General features: G+C 30.9%; 1 protein-coding gene across 9 annotated transcripts in view; it reads left to right on the top strand.

Moving 5' to 3' along the window:
• The window catches only part of Sgcz (sarcoglycan zeta), a 994,036-nt gene that overhangs the window by 496,715 nt on the left and 479,465 nt on the right, over positions 1–17,856 (top strand). For 3 of the 9 annotated variants that reach the window (XM_087217206.1, XM_087217211.1, XM_087217205.1), the window contains one exon: positions 5,858–5,940. The exons of the other annotated variants lie outside the window; for them this stretch is intronic. The gene's annotated coding sequence lies outside the window, so the exon portion shown is untranslated. The remainder of the gene's footprint in view (positions 1–5,857; positions 5,941–17,856) is intronic. 9 annotated transcript variants of the gene reach the window in all.

Raw genomic sequence — 17,856 nt, forward strand, 5'->3', positions numbered from 1 at the left:
TTATCCTTACTGCCCCACTAAACTTAGTGATAATAATTATTACATTAATTAATTTTGACAGACAAAATATTGCACAATTTCGAACTTTTAATACGTTAAAGATTATTTTCTATACAGTAAACAGATTTTATCAGATTTTTATTTTATCAGATAATTCAAATATAAGTGGAGTAAATTATTGTTTTCAGAATTCATTGGCCAAATTGTGGCTCTATATACATGCAATTTTCTCATTCCTCTCATAGTTCCTATTGTTAGAAAATATACACATAATTGAATAAGAAATTCATAGCAGCTTAGATGAGCATCATGGCTTTCTCATATATTGTTTCAAATTATTATGATGTATATATATACAAAATTTCAAAGTATGTTCTCCTATTTTAGCTCATTTATTTCTCACTACCATAACTCATTAGACATCAACTCACCTATCTTCCCCCTCTTATCTTGTCCCAATGATTTATACCAGCAATAAAAACACAAACTTCCTACAATAAAATTGGTTCTATGAGGCCTAAATATCGTCACTTTTAATATTTTCATTAAGCTATCAAAGGTTTTTATGAAACTAGAACTATGATGTCAATAGCCTGACCTGCCCAAAGCCCAGAATTTCTTTACCTCATATTCCTTGATAATCTTCTAAAGGAAGATGGAGTGCTGACAAATTATTAGAGAATTTTGAAAAGTTATTGTTAAATATTTCAAAATATTTTCTTGGGGAAAATATTCCATTATTGAATAATGACTTTCTTTATTACTATCTCTCCATTTAGACTTTACTTTTATAGCTTTGTAGTATTTCTATATGTATTTGTATACATGTATTTACAAATTCATCTTAACATGTTACAAAGTATTAAAACACAATTCATGGTTTAATGCTGTAATATTCGATTTGCTCCAAATAAGAGACAACTGAGAGATATCAAACACTGACACTTTCTAAGCATGTAGGAATTTTCTAATTTTGAAGAAATGGCACATTTATAGATTGGTGGAAAGATCTGATGTAAAGATAAATATGACAATCCTGTCCTTAGAGTTACCTTGGTCACCAATAATATCAACACTATAATTGATAATAATTCATTTTACATTTTGAAATTGTATTTTTACTACTTTCCATTATTATTATGATTGTTCTTAAATTTAGGTAAGCTTGTTGGCCCCATCATCCATTATCTATGCTTTAAATTTTAGAGATGAGATGGACTGTGGAGCTGTAGCCGAATCAGATACTCAGTGGGTCATAGGTGGCTACTTGTAAAGCTATTGTGGAATTCATCCCTAGCAAATGAGGGCTCCTCTATGATGAATCTACTCTACATGCACTTCTGGTGTTTATGGGTCAGCTGAAATAGAACTCCAACTCCTTCTCCAAATAGAGGATTAGTATCCATGAGATTTAAATATCTTCATGAAATCATACACAGGTATTTGACTGAATAACTGAGCACCATCAACTAGATAAGCTGATAAACTCCATTAAACATCACAATAACTAAGACGATTTTATGTAACAACTCCTAAAAAGATTTTTATTATTTCAAATTATTTTTGCTAAGGTTACACGTAGGAATACAACCAGATATCAAATATATTTTTAGGAATTGTAAAGGCATTTGATATTTCTTCTCATTAATGGTAACCAATCTTTTGCTTTAAGTTCTAAATTAAATTTTTATTTCTAAGCTTCTGGTTACTTATAACATTGTCTTGATTTATTCGTCACATTGTTCTATAAACAACAGGTTTCTATGGTTCATGTTAGAGGCAAGCTTCAATTTAGGAAATGACTTGTGTGACACAGAAGCAGATGAAATAAACCTATATTGTGCAAGACAAGTTAGATGTGTCTTTCAGTTCTTTCTATGCTTTTATTTATGGTGCCTTGCAATATTTTTTTTCAACAACACTTATTAGTGATGTTCCTGTAAATATAATTTATCTAACAGTATTCTTTATATGAGAATATTTGGAGACATAGTCATCATCATGCTGTTCTTAACCTTACAAGGGATTACACTTCCTCTCTTTAAAACACTATTTTCATCTATCTCCAAGTTTTTTATTTCTCCCTATTGGCTCACTTTGTATAATACATGCTTTATAATGCCCTATCCCTTCTAAAAGTCTCAATCACTAAATCTGTTTTACCTAGTCTTAAATTTAAATATATCATACTTTGACATCCCCTCAAAAAAGGTTAGAGAAGTCACTATGATTTGAATTTGTTCCCTAAATTTCATACATTGGAAATTTCTTTTCCAAATTTGGATGTTACAAGCATTTCTCTGTAGGTAGTACTTTAGGGAGGCAATTGTTCATAAGAGCTCCGTTCTCATGGGTGGTTCATGCATTCATGCATTAACGATAAATGGATTCACCCGTTTATCAAGGGAATGCCTTCATTATTAATATGAGCTGTCCCTAACATGCACGTTCTGTCTTGCCATGTGCCACTTTTACCAGATCACAATATAGCAATGAAACCCTTACCGGACCCTACACAGATGTTGATTTTATGGTTTTGGACTTCTCAACCTCCAGAAGCATAGCTAAATGAACATTTCTTCTTTATAAATTATCCAGTTTCCAGTATTTTATTTTAGCAATATGGAAAGGAAAGAGACAGGAACATAATGATGGTTATTCAGAATTTTAAAGTAAAATCCTCATCATTACGCTTTCCTTTTGCTTTTCCTTTTTTCCTACTTCCTAGAGCATTTGCTACAATTTCCAGAATACAACTATACCAAACTGCCTTGTACTTTCCTAACTAGCTTCCTCAGTAAGATGTTCAGAAATCATTCAAATTTTTCTTGAACTAAAGTCTTTTATCTACTTAGTGATACAAATAAGTGATTATAGATTTGGTTTAGTGATTACAAATAAATCATGGAATTTAAGTAATTTAATCCAATAAATATATTACTTGTTTCTTAACTTTGGAGCTACTGGTGTTTGCAACAATGAAATTCATTGATCTAAATATGTCCTTAACAGATTCTTTTTAGGCAGAATAAAAATATAAAGTTAAAAATATTAAATTTGAGTGAGAATTTCCATCATTGAAATTGAACTATCTAATGTTTGGATTCCTCTTTTTTAGCTTTGTTCATCAGAAAATGCCTTATTTTTTCCCATTGTTTCTTCTCTCTTATTCTGTTTTTTTACTCATTTTCTTTTAAAATTAATCCTTGGAAAGAAATATGTGGGAGAATGGAGATAAAATGATTCTATTGAAAGGACTAGTAAGGAAACATTATTTTATAGAAAATCAACATAAAAATATAGTAATTTGATGAATACCCTTAAGAACTTTCTATGCATAGGTTCTTTGTACTAGAGGTTTACAATATATAAGTGAATGAAACTAATTTCTACTCTCATTAGGATTGCATTTTTAGGTATACTGAATGATATAAACCCCATGCAACCTAGTGCTTTATATTCTCCAGGAAGGACAGTACAGGTTTCCCTTTGTTTTACTGGGAAATTCAGTGGTTATTTTGCAGGAGTATAATGGAGTATTTTCTTAAATGAATTTGTCTTAGATCTACTAAGTTATTTATTTTCTTATAACTTGTAAATTTCTACATCTGGCCAAGAAACTAACTATCCATTTTTAAAAACAGGCAAGTTCTCTGATTTATATATTGATTTTTTTTTAATGGAAGCATTTGAAAGAAAAAAGGAAGCTCTTTATGAGCATTAACATAACATTTTAGAAAGTATTTGTCATGTCGAGTTATTGAAAGACTCAAACTAAGATGTGAGAAGAAGCATATAAATGATTTTACTAGTAATTGTCTATAACTTTTGTTTTGGCAAAAAAATATTCCTAATTACCAATGAGAAATGGGCTCCATCCACAAATAGTGAAAATGAATATGACCTTCTTTTAGGTTTCACTGAATAAGTATTAGAAGGTAATGCCTTATTCTGATTTTACAAGAATATAGATTTGTTCTTCTATAATTTCATAACAGGTTATAAACAATTAATATGAATAAAAGTTATAGTGGTTCAATAATTTGATACACTTTTAAAATGATTTTATTCCATGTGATGTTTTAAATCCATATAAAAATAACAAAATATTTACAGCTAATCTTTCTCATTAGCCACGACTTAGATATTTATCTGGCAGGCATGAGCGTGCTCTCAGACTTCTAGTGATTATAACATAATCCCAAGTAGATTGTGCAACCTATTGTGGCTCTCTCATCTCACAAGTAGTAATGATCCATTGATACATAGACTTATTGTATAATAGTAATTAAGAGACTATGTAGATCATTTTCCAAAGCCTTGGAGAGCAGGAGGCAGCGTGTTTCTTGGATCCATGCAAATACACACCTTCAAATTATAGGCAGCTTTTGTTTTAAATTGACGCTTTATTCTGTGCTGTGCTTGTTTTCAATACCAAAAGTTACAAAAAGTAGAACTATACTAAAAGTGATTCAATTTTATATTTTAACTCCTATTTTTGTAAGGATTATAGAAATTGGAAAAGAAGTCTTGTTTATTAGCTTGTAGTCTAGAAAGAGGGTTTATAATTTATATAATTCAAATCATGCAAAATAGATTATTATAGAAATATCATTCATGCCTTTCAAGAGATAATGAAATTAAAGGATGTATAAGTGAAAAATGTTGTTTTATCATATTGTGGCTAAATGATTCCTAAGTATCTGGGTATTATGTTAAACACAATATATTGTTTCTGAGTCTCCAAAAAACGGTAAAGCACAGTTAAAATTCCTGACTTGGAAACTTGATTATTGTTTTTAACATGTGACTAAACATTCAGAGACTTGTAGAGTCCAAAAATTGCTTCTAAAGTAATTACTGTGATATATTTCAAACTGTTTGTTATAGTCTGCTAAATTAAATGTTATATGTGATGAGAAGATGGAACACATTACATGTTATGAAAAGCAGCTTTGAATAATGGAACCATTTTGAAATCTTGTCAAGGATTTGTAAATATATGTATTATATATGTACATGTGTACACATGTGTGTATTTCATTGTTGTTAACTGATTTGATGTAAAGCCATATTAGTATGATTCTGAAAGTAAACACAATTGAAGTCTGGTTTCTGAAGCAAGCAAAGTATTTTGATACTGCTTGAGGAAAGAATCTTGGGAGGAATCCCCAGATTCTTATATTTCCTTATATCCTTATATTCCTTATATTTCTTTCATTTTGGTTGATATCAAAGGAAAACATGGAAATATAGTGTTCCTCTTACAATTTGCCAATAGAATTCTAAAATTCATAGTGTCTGAGTTTGGTAGAAGAAGATATTGTACTAATATTACTCCACAGTCTTCAGGTTGAAATAAAAATGACTCTATGTCTTCAGGTATTAGCCTAGATAAGACACATGTCTCAATTGGGTAAAGCTACATAACTCCTCCAAAAACAAACAAACAGACAAACAAAAAACAAACAAAAAACCCCACAATGTAGATATTTCAGTATTCCCAGGTAGCAGTAGAGATGAGATGTGCTTTCACTTTCTCTATTTAGAGCATGGGCTGGCTGGCTGAGGAAATTTCAAATTGGAAGTAGGTTGCCTGTGAAGTCTAAGAAATTCTGTAAGTTTTAAAAGTCAAAACTCATATTTAAAACAATTATGTAGTAATACCCCTTATCTAAAGATTGGCTCTCTGCAGTTTCATTTACCATATGGTCAACTGTATTCTGTAAATATTAAATGAAAAAATTTCAGAAATAAATATTCTGTAAGTTTGTTGCATGCCCTTTTGAAAAGGGTAATAAAATCACTCACTGTCCTGTTCCATCCTTCCTAAAATGTGAATCATGTCTTTTTTCAGCATATCTACACTGTGTATGCTCTCCACCCATTAGTTTCTGCTGCCATCTTGAACAGAAGATTCGCTGCCACTGAATCACAGAGGTAGAGTTCACATAACCCACGTTTATTTTTTTTTAATATTGGCCCCAAAGCACTGGGGCAGTGATACTAGCAATCAGATATGAAAAAGAAGAATCATAAAGTCCTTCCTTTCAGCAATAAAGAGAATTTTTCACTTAATAATGAAAAAAAATACCATAAGCTGAGGTTGCTAAAATCTATGGTAGGAAAAAAAAATCTATTCATGAAATTGTGAAGAAGGAAAAAGTTGATGCTACTTTTCCTGTTGCATCTTAAAATGCAAGTTAGAAACACAGTGGATGATAAATCCTTAGCTAATGTAGAACATATATAATTACTGTGTTTTACACTATTCACAATTTCAGACATCCACTGAATCTTGGAATGTATCACCTGGAGATAAGGGGACAATTACTTTTATATTTTGGCCAATTTGGAGTTTCTTTATAACCTGCTTTAAATGAAATATTCCATTAAATATAGTCAATAGGGGCCATATATGCTTGAAAATAATATTAATTTTTAAAAATTAATTTTATTGGTACATTTTGGGTATACAATATGATGACATTCATCATTGAAAATTTGCAACTTTACATAATCTCTCTTGGTTCTTATTTTTTCCCCATCCCCCTGCCCTCCCTTCAACCCCTCCATTCCTCCCTATTTACAAAGACTTTGTTTCCATTTTTTCAATTTCTCATATTAATTCCATTGCCTTCTTTCCTTTCCCTTACTCCTCCCACTTTCCCCTTACCCTTTGCCCCTTTTCTTTTGATTTCACATTGTCTATTATACCTTTTAGTCCTTATGTACATTTTCAATTTTTCACACTAGAGAAACTATTCGGTATTTACACCTGTGTTTCCTATTTATTTCACTTAAGAGTATGGCCTCAATGTGCATGCATTAAGCTATACATGTCTCTAATTTCTCATTTTTTATGGCTGAGTAGTACTCCATTTTTTAAAACACATTTTCTTTATCCAGTCTCCAGTTGATGGGCAATTCGGCTGCTTCCAAGTTTTAGCAATTACAAATTTTGATTCTATGAGCATGGGTGCACATATATCACTGTGGTATGATTCTTTTAATTCTTTGGGGAAGATATCCAGCAGAGGAATACCTGTGTCAAATGGGACTTCCAGTCCTAGTTCTTTGAAGTATCTCCATAATGATTTCCACAGTGGTTGCACAAGTCTGCACTCCCACCAGCAGTGGAGCAGCGTTCCTCTTTCCCCACAGCCCTGCCAGGATTTCTTATTGGTTGAATTTATAATAGCAGCCATTCTTTCTGGGATGAGGTAGAATCTCAGCGTTCTTTTCATTTGCTTCTCTCAAATGACCGGTGATTTTGAACATTTTTTTCATATGTTTATTTGCTATTTCTAATTCTTTGTCTGAGAAATATCTGTTCATTTCAAATGCTCATTTTTGGATTGGGTCTTTAAATTTGAGAGGTCTGATTTTTTAAAGTTCTTTATAGATTCTAGATAGTAGAACTTTGTCTGAGGAACAGCAGGTGAAAATTTTTTCTCATATTATGGGTTCTCTTTTCATACTGTTGGTGTGCAGAAACTTTTTAATAAGAAGAGATACCACTTGTTGATTGTTTGTGCTAGTTCATGGGCAACTGAGGTTTTGTTCATAAAATCTTTTCTTACACCGATATCTTCAAGAGTTCTACCTAACCTCTCTCCCAGCCAGTTTAGTGTTTCTGTTTTAATATTTAGGTCTTTAATCCATTTTGATTTTTGTTCAGTTCTTGGTGAGAGACAGAGGTCTAGTTTTAATCTTTGACAAGTTGAAACCCAATGTTTCCAGCACTATTTATTATAGAGGCTATCTTTCCTCCAGTGAGGGTGTTTGGCTCCTTTGTCGAAGATGAGGTGGCCAAGTGTGTCTGGGGTTGTTTCTGCATCTTCTAATCTGTTCCACTTTTCTTCAGGTCTATTTCTTTGCCAGTACCATGCTGTTTTTATTACAGTAGCTTTGTAGTATAGTTTCCAGTTGAGGTTTGTGTTATCCTCTGCCATGTCTCTGTTGGCCAGAATTGCTTTTGCTATTCTAGGTCTCTTCTTATTCCAAATGAATTTTTGGGTTGTTTTCTCAAAGTCTGTGAAGTATGCTGCTGGAATTTCAATTGGAATTTCGTTGTATCTATATAGCAGTTTTGGAAGTATGGCCATTTTCACTATGTTCATTCTTCTTATCCAGGAGCAAGGATATCCATTTTCTGATATCATCTTCAATCTCTCTTTCAGAGTACTGTAGTTTTCAGAGAAGAGGTCTTTGCTTTCTTTTGTTCAGTTGATTCCTAGGTATTTCAGTTTTTTGCATGCTATTGTGAAAGGAATTTTTTGCCCTATTTCTCTCTCAGTGAGTCTGTTGTTCATGTAGAGGAAAGCTCTTGATTTTTGTGTGTTGACCTTGTATACAACTACTTTACTGAATTTGGTTATTAAGTGTAGATGATTTTCGGTGGAGTTCTTGGGGTCTTCTATATAGAGTATCAAGTCATCTGCAAACAATGACCATTTGACTTCTTCATTTCCTATCTTTATTTCTTTCAGTTATATTAATTTTTAATACAGAAATTTTATTTAGAATTTTAAATTAAGACATGAGTTATATGCTTTATTCTCAGTGTGAGGAAAGACTTAAAGCAGATTTAAATTTCTACTCTAAGCATCCAAAGTTATCTTAAAACAATGTCTGAATTTCTAGCAAGAGATCTCTGAGAATAGCTGTGCCTTCCTGAAAAAAATTACATGAACTCATTATTATTTGGAATTCCCCTCCATCATAAAAGAAAATAGTCTGTCACAGGAAGGTCATTTTCCACCTCAGTATAATGCTAATACTGGTTTTATTTTGAACAGTTCTGAGTATTTATATACAAACAATAGCATTCATTATTGCTTTCATAAATTTGAATTCAATTTTAGATAATGAATAGTTTAAAATCATGAGTAAATTGTTCATAAATGAATATACTCATGATCATTAGGCCTTCAAGTCTATTTGAAACTACACTACTTGTACTACAAAGGTATTAGCATTCTGTGTTACATTTTGAAATTTGCTGATGTTCCTTAATTTAAAAAAAATAGAAGAAGAGCAGTGAGTTTTATTTGATTTATCTCTATGGAAATTAATATCTTTATGGAGTAATCTATCCCTCTTGTTAAGAAAATGGTTTTTGAAAGCTTTTGCTCTTTGTCTTTATGAGCTCATTACTAATGGAGAGAACTTGAGCAAAAGTCAACCTTAATGGCAGAATATATTAGTGGTAATCCATAACCTAAGTAGATTGCTATCTCTTGTGATCTTCAACAGAATTTCTTCTGATTAGCTCTTTTCCAGGCTTTCAGAAAATTTACTTCACTTTTTCTTGGTGTCAGATTCCTAGTGAAACATTTTCTCTATTCAAATAATATTATTGTATTATATTTGTTATGTTGTTATAAATGTAAATAAATTATGATGTTTCCATAGGTAATGTATTGATTATTTTACTGACTCTACACTTGACGATTTTTATCTTTTCTAAATATAGGAATTAAGGAAATAAGTTTTTCAGAATCCTTACCCTGAGAAAATTTATAATGTAGTGCAAGGATACTGAATTTTAACTACCAATAAAATCCTGAGAAGTACAAAAGATTTGCCTCTGTAATTTAGGCAAAAGGTCTTGCACGTTTCTTTGGGGGAGATAATAGCTGAGCTGAATCTGAAGAGCTACAGGAGATTCCTAGACTGAAAAGAGGAAATTCTCAATCTATGAAGATGTTAGGATTAACTGGAGCTGTGGTAACAAAATTGTTAGAAGAAGTAAAACTGAAATATGATAAGTAGTTTTTAGCATTTTTTTTAGGAATACAAAGATAGTGATTAATGAAATGATTAAACCAATAATATTTAGACTTAAAAATTACTCTGGATTCAGTTTAAAGAATGAATTAATTACTACTAGGAGACTTATTCAGGAGATATTCTAATATGTAGGCAAGAGTATGTGGAACATGAACCTCCTGTGAACCTAGTTCTATAATAATTGATGAAGAAATGCAGTAAGCTTTAAGACATTTGTCATAGTAGTAGAAGTAAGTCTCTTGGAAAACTGGGCAAAAGAGAGAAGAGAAGTTAAAGACCTTAGGCTATACCTTAATGTTATGAGTTGATCAATTTGACTAAGTCATGATCATAATAATGAAAATATTGAAATGCATATGTTAGCCTTGGAAGGAATGATACAATGAGTCCTGGTTTAATATTTATTTGAGAGTTTCAGTCAGCCTAGACTGAACAGGTCTAACTCAATAACCACAATGAATTTCTTTCAGGTCTTCGGACATTGCAACCATTTATCCATCTCTAGATGTCTTTTTCTTTGATTTACCTCTCAACTGATTAATTCCTTCCCAATCTTCAGCCTCTGTTTATCCATCTTATGTTCTGCAAGCCTCATTTGGCTTACCAGATATTCATTGAGTGCAATTTAATTGTGTCATGGCATCTATTATATTAAGTCCTAGAGCACATCACCAGAGTTATAATTCTCTGCTTTCTTGTATAGAACCCCACATATAAGGCAATAAGACAGGAAAATTGTCCATGGTTTCATTATTTGATCCCCAACATTTATTATAGTTGATGCTGCATAATGTTTGTTCTATACATTTATGTAAATATATTAAACAGTGAGGGTGATTTTTTAATTGCAAAAGTTGAAAACCAATACATTGGATAAGAGCTTAGGTAAAATGAGAATGGTTTTTAACCATATTATGGTTAAAGAAGTGAACCCTTGTATAAGCAATAAAAGGAAACAAGTAAATGGAAATTGAGAGATAATATTTGGTTTCTGAAACTGGAACAAAATGAGTTGAGTTTGTTTATGAATATCTACTTTAAATCATAGTATTCCCTGAGGTCTGTGACAGTGTATCTTAACTGAAACTTTAGAGAAAAATATACATGCAAAGCTTGGGCCTTGAACATGAAATTTCTACCTACACTTTCAGTGTAGTGATAATAATACTACAATATAAAACATAAATCCCAGGGCATAAAATCCCATTTTCCCTCCAGAAAGTCATGTAAATATCCTGCTTCAATTAAATTAATAACACTTTTATCAAAATTTCCTAAGGTAAAATTTTAATAAAATAACTTTGTGATACTCAGATTACTTTCTTTTCTGATTATTCAATAGATAACTCTAACTTGATTTAGGTATTGATATGTATATTTTCCTCTTAGTGAAACCAGGAAATTGATGAAATTGCATTTTTTCACATGTGCCTGAGAGTTGTTCATTCATTCGTTCTTTTATTTATTTTTTGGGTGCTGGGGATCAAACTCACGACCTTGCACTTGTAAGCCAGGTGGTAGCACCATGGGGCTAAATCACCAGTGCAAGAGTCAATCATTCTTGTCAGGATTTTTTTTTTTTAATAGTTGATTTACTTAAAAGGCTCTCGCTAATATTATAAAAGAAGTTTTTACCTTGTTATTTTTGTAATGATGTGATGCATTAAGAAATTATTAGTTGAACAAATGATTAGGTTTATAATCTAAAACAAATAAGCAGGAATATGGAACCTATATCCCTTAGATTGATTATAATTTACTAAACAACAAACAGCCAATACCACTTTTCTCTCAATTCATCATTTTTTTCCTGTTGTCCCTGATATATTTATTTTAACTCATAAAAATCTTTCTGTCACACTGGTAGAAATTGGAGGATTTAAAAGTGTATTTAAAGGTTTGAAAAATTCTTGAAATGAAATGTATCAGTAGAATAAGTTTTCTATTAAAATATATGCTATGTCAAATTTTATATCATCTTTATTTACTTCAATTATGTCCTCTGTAAGAACTTCTGGAAAATGAATTACTTATGTTGATAGTCTTGTATATGAAATAATGGTAAAAAGTCATTAATATGCTCTTCTGGACTGTCAAATGTGATACTTTCAATTAAAAATTAAGAACATTAATGTTGTTTAATGATAAAATCAGGAGATAGGACAGTACATTTGTATACAGGGTTAAATGATAGCTATTTAAACTGACTTACTGAATTAAATTTTTGGACTTAATTCAGCATGGACTTCTTTTTTGAATTTGAAGGTATTAATATCTATAAGTTCTACTTTCCTTGAATATAAACTTGTTGAATAAAAAGATAAAAATAAAACAGTTAATAATTAGAAGTCCAATTAAGTCATAAGATTTGGTAGAACCCCCATAAGTAGACATAATCAGCAACATAATTGGAGATAGTGCATGTCCTAATGCCTGGAAAGATACATAATTTATAGCTCCAAGAATTATTTGACAACATTTTTTATTAGTTAAAAAAAGAGATGTTAATGAATAGTACATGATTTTGCTAATAATGTATTTATTTTATTGCAATAAACTTTCTTTTGTGTTTTTTATGTTAAGCAATATTACATTTAATCATAATATTTAATGAGTGATAGTAACTCTCTTATCTAAAAGAAAACTATAAATCTTTAAAGGGCAGGATGTGATCTTCCTGAAGACCCAGGTCTAATACATTGCTCAGTGTATACACTCTAGAAATTAATTTACTTATCCAATAAATGAGGCTCTTTTGATATAGAGAAAAATGAGAACAATAGCAAAAGAATAATGTTAAATGAATAATGCACATGATAAATGTAAAAGGGTATATTTATTCATAAAATATTAGTGGATCTTAGTTTGACATTCAGATTGCTACAAACAGTTTATAAGCATCATTGTTACAATAATTACAAGACAGGTCTAGGGTTGGAACCAATGCTGTTTGACTATTTTTCTTTCATTTTGGTATTAAACTCAAAATTTCTTTTAAAATGATATTTTAAAATGTGCTTCTTATCAGTTTTAGCAATTGCAGAATTTTTTGTATTTCCTTTTTATTGAATTACTATTAGATTACATAGTAATTATTGTTGTACAAATAATTTTATTAATGTATCCAGTTTATTCATTCATATTTATTTCCTTTATTTAGAGTTTTGTATAGTTTTTCTTCCTTTATCTTATAGAATGACCCATTTACTTTCACTTTTTTATCAATATAGAAGTAGGCTATCAGATTTAAAAGCAAATCAAGATTTCACAACAACCAACTCAATGATTTCAGCTGTATTTTTTTTGCCAGAGATGTCTTTTATTATATTTTAAAATTTTATCATATATATGTATATATTATGCAGCTGAGAAATGTTATATTTCTGAGTAAAATTTTCCAGTCTTTTTCCCTTGGTAGGGAAAATTGCAATGTAGGACACATACTTCACAACTTCTTTAAAATAAAGAAGGCACCCATTCAATAAGGCATCCATTAAATAACCAGTTAATCTCTTGTTCAGCTTACTGAATGATAAACTCCTTATAGGAGCTATTTTAAATATTTTTGCATTTCCTCGGCTAATCTTTCTGACATTTTCTTACTTATTCAGTTTTCAAAAGGTACCTAAAGAGTTAAAGTTTAATATCTACTTGTATTACATCAAAATTTAAAATATCTACTTTTGAAATTTTAATTGCAAAATATCTCACTGTTAATAAAGTGTAGACTGTTTTCCTTTAGTTTTTTAATGGAGCCACTAACAAGAATGTAAGAAATGTAGCTTGACTATTGTAATAATGTAAAAAACATTATGTAGAACTCACCAAATGTCATCTATCTAACATTGGTGTTTTTTTTTCTTTAAATAAAATACACATATTAAAGATATTTCAAATGTTTAGTTCTAGACTTCTTAGAAGTCAGTCTTTCCTTACCTTTAGTTATATTATTTGTTTTATGTCAGATAGTAGTAATGGTATACAAATTCTATCCTCACTTTAAGGATCACTGGTAATGTTTCATCTTTCAGTATTCTCAAATATAGAATCTCCCAGGAAAGGGTGGGTTGGTATTGATTGATGATATTAGAAGTATCATTCTGCTTTCCTCAGTCTGAGAGTTTTACATAGTTAAAGTTCATGGTGCTCATAAATATTTTAAAATCAAATTTCTGGTTGGAGGGAGAAGACATGATTTCAAGTGGTTGCTAATTTTGGTGGTATAAATACTACAAGAGTTTCAAGCTACCAACATGGTGCCAGTGCCATAAAATTATAATCTCACAATTAGCTCTCATGAGACAATAGAAGCCAGCTCTAGTGTACCACTTATTATTCAAAAGAAAATACTCTTGCTAAAGAATTCTTATGCATTTTATACTATTACTACTTACCATGACCTATTGATTTAATAATCATTTTAATCAATTCAATCTCCTCAGATTTGTGGAGCACCACAGTGGTAAATATCATGTTGGAGGTTTGAGGGACATAATAAATAGTACTCCTCTTACCCATTGGGTTGGAAAACAATTATGAAGTTAGAAAATCCAGCATATTGAGAATGGAAATTACCTTTGTATTAATAAAGAAGTTAAGAGGTGGATGTATATCTCAGTGGTAGAACCTTACCTAACATGCAAGGTGGACAGAGAGGCTGCAAAAGGACATGGTTTGTCCTTAGAGCTAATGCAAGCCATCTCTCTTTACTCACGTTTCAGTGGAGACAAACATTTTTCAACAAAGCACACAACTTGTCCAGGTTTCTGAATTCAAGTGAAAGAAGAATAAAAAAGAAAAGATCAAACCACATGTGTTTCTTTGCTAGATTAGTATACCCACTTGAGAAATATAATAGATTATTGCTTCACAGCTACAAGATTTCATTTATTTTCCAAGGGGAGAAGTAAGAGGCCAACAAAGAGGAAGCCATGTTTAAGGAAAACCTGGTCTTTGGGGAAACTGAATTTGCCTGTAACATATCTGAGATAGCAGCATATATGAGGTATAATCAATAATTATGGTAAATGTGTAATTTTATAAAAAAGTTACAGTAAAAGACACATTGCCCTTAATGTCCCTCAAAGTACTCGACCTCACTTGCAATATATGTTTCCCACTGTTCCTGCCCTTTTCTAGAGCAGTTCTGGAGTCCGCTTTCCTGAGGGCCTTTACTTGCACTGTCATGGCTGCCCCCTACCTGTCCTGCATTGATTCAAAACAATTAAAAAGGATTTTGGGGGGGTCATTTTGACTTTGGGGAAGATCCAGGGCTTACATAATGCTAGATATGGTGAAGGAGGACACACCATAATGTATTTACTTGACAGAAATTGCCATAAAAATTTTGAATCAGTTCAGGATACTGAGGTAGCCATTCAAAGATACAAAAGAGAAGTTCTAGAACTGTTACAGAAAGCAGCAAAAATGATGGCAAAAGGATCTTTGAAGCAAGGTGGAATATTTTGAGGGAGGTTAATGGCAATGTGCCTTTTATTGTAATGTTAATTCACTGCATTGTTATCACATCTCATATTCAATAGTCAAATGGGATTTTAAAGAATCAGAAATATTACATATATAAATATTTATTTTAAAAGGAAAAAGATTTATATGATCTGAAGAGAAACCAGAGTATATAAATATTTATTTTAAGGGAACAGCCAATTACAACTGACTGAAAATTCCACTACTTATGTATAAAGTCCTATTCTTATCCCAGATTTAAAACCCAAGATCTCTAAGTAAAACATGACTGTTACTAAATTATTTATATAAAATGGACCACTTTGTGTCATGAAGCATGTCCTTTCACATATTGATAGTTACAATATGTTTCAGGTCATATATTCATAAATATGAATTGTCATAAAAGACCTAAATGGGCCAGATATATCCTGGTATAAACATTATGTAGTTAATTCTTCCCTTACTTATAAATACCATTGATATACTTGTCAGTTTTGTTATTTCCATATTCACATAAAGACGTAATCACATCACTTTCCTTCTCTTTGGGAAAAATGGCCCTCTTGCAAAGAAGAGACCAGAGGGCCATCTTCTGCTAATGGTTTACTGCTCAATATCTTTTTCTGTTAATGGAAAGACATGCTATGTTGATGGACTGGGGGACCTAATACTGTTTTTTGTTTTTGTTTTTCAGTTTAATTTTTTTTATTTTAATATAATGCAAGTAGATGTTAATAAAGAAAATATCAAAGTTATTCCATGAAAAAATAATTTTTCATAAAAAATGATTAGAGAGTAACATTGGTAAATACACTGTGTATCATGATCTAAAAAGGATATATTTTCATTTGCTAATCTCTCAGTTCATTTCCTAATAATAGTATACCTTTTCTTGCTTAAAACATTTTAAGTATTTGCAAAATATCCCACATTCTGTATAATTTTGAAAAATTTCTTCCTATTTCATAATATTTTTTTATTCTTTTTGGTCTTTATTTTCACTTCCAGTTTCTCATACCAGAAAGACAATGTAATATTTACATATGTGTCTTTGATTTATTTAAGAGTATGTCCACAAGGTGCATCCATTTACCTAGAAATGTCTTAAGTTTGTCCTTCTTTATGGCTGAGTAGTACTCCATTATATAAAAAAAACCGCATCTTTTTTATCCATTGATCAGTTGATGGGCATTTGGGTTGTTTCCAAGATTTAACTATTACAAACTATTGTTTCACTGATGAACCTAAACTATTAATGACTGTGTAAAGCTAAACCATTTCAATTGTTGATGGATTTACTTGAACATAGTAAAAGAAAAAGAATAATGGGTTGAGTGGATATTATAAGTTTCTTTTGGATACATTTTAATCATATAATCATAGTTTTTTGTGCATGAAGCATAACTAGCAGTTACTAGAGTAGTTAAAAAAACACCTCACTGATAGCTATTTTAGTAGACATTTGGTTCAGTGATTTATTCACATAACAATCACAAGATGTAAGCTATTTTATATCCCCTTTATTTTGAAGAAATTGAGGCAGAGAGGGGTTGCATCATTTAGTGTGTGCAGAATTGACATTTAAATTCAAGTCTCTTACAGTTGAAATTTCTATGACAAAAAAATCAGTAGCAAATGTGTCACCCAAGAAAGGCTATGTACTTGTTGCCTATAATCTCATTGGTAGACTGAATTTTTTCCTAGTTCTGGACAAGTCCTTTTTTCCTTAGTGGAACCTTTAAAAAAATAAATATAGTTTAAAAAACAAATATCATTCACTGAACTGTAAATAGGTTTGGAATTGATTTTGATTCACGGATGGGGTGAATAATAGGAACTAAAGGAAAGGTCACGTTTTTATTCAAAATCTATAATTTCAGTATACTGTAGATTCTAGAAACAATATCTAGATTCTAGGCTGTGTAGACAAGAGAGGACTTAATTGTGTTTTTTTTAAAATTTAGCCTATATTTTTGCATATTTACAAATAGATAACCTTGGTGTGATAGCAGTGATTTCTAGATTTAGAGTTTATTAGGAAATAAGCAAAGTGGAAATTGTTTTGGTTTTAAAAGGAGTACTATTTCATGCTGGTTTGTTTTTACCCTTGCTGTTTTGCAAACAGAGATATTGCCTGAGAAACTATTTGACAAAAGATTATCACTTTCATTTGAAAGCCCAGTGAGTTCAAGCCATATAATTTATTACTTTGTTAGTTTTATATTTGAGGACAAAAGGCTAGGCTTTGATGCAGAACATTTGTCTTGGGATAATCACCTTTGTGAAGTCTTCTATTTACTTTTGGATCTAGCTTCTACTTCTGAGAAACTTTCTTTAGTGGTGAGTATTTTTTTTAGTTCCCTAACATTTGGACCAAAGCATTACATACATTAGACATTGCAGTGTTATAATTCCATTCGAAAAAGATGATCAGTGTACAACATTTTTATAATTAAATCTTTAAAAATTAATAAAAACATTAAGATATATATTGTTACTTTTTTGTTGTTGCTCATAATGAAGATTGTTGCTTTATGACTTGTTGGAGGTTGGATCAAACTGTAGTTTTCAGTGTGTTAAAAGATATGAAAA

The sequence above is a fragment of the Heterocephalus glaber genome, unplaced genomic scaffold (genome assembly GCF_053883595.1).
Source record: "Heterocephalus glaber isolate CG9 unplaced genomic scaffold, H.glaber_assembly_v1.0 deba00001461, whole genome shotgun sequence".
Lineage (NCBI taxonomy): Eukaryota > Metazoa > Chordata > Mammalia > Rodentia > Bathyergidae > Heterocephalus > Heterocephalus glaber.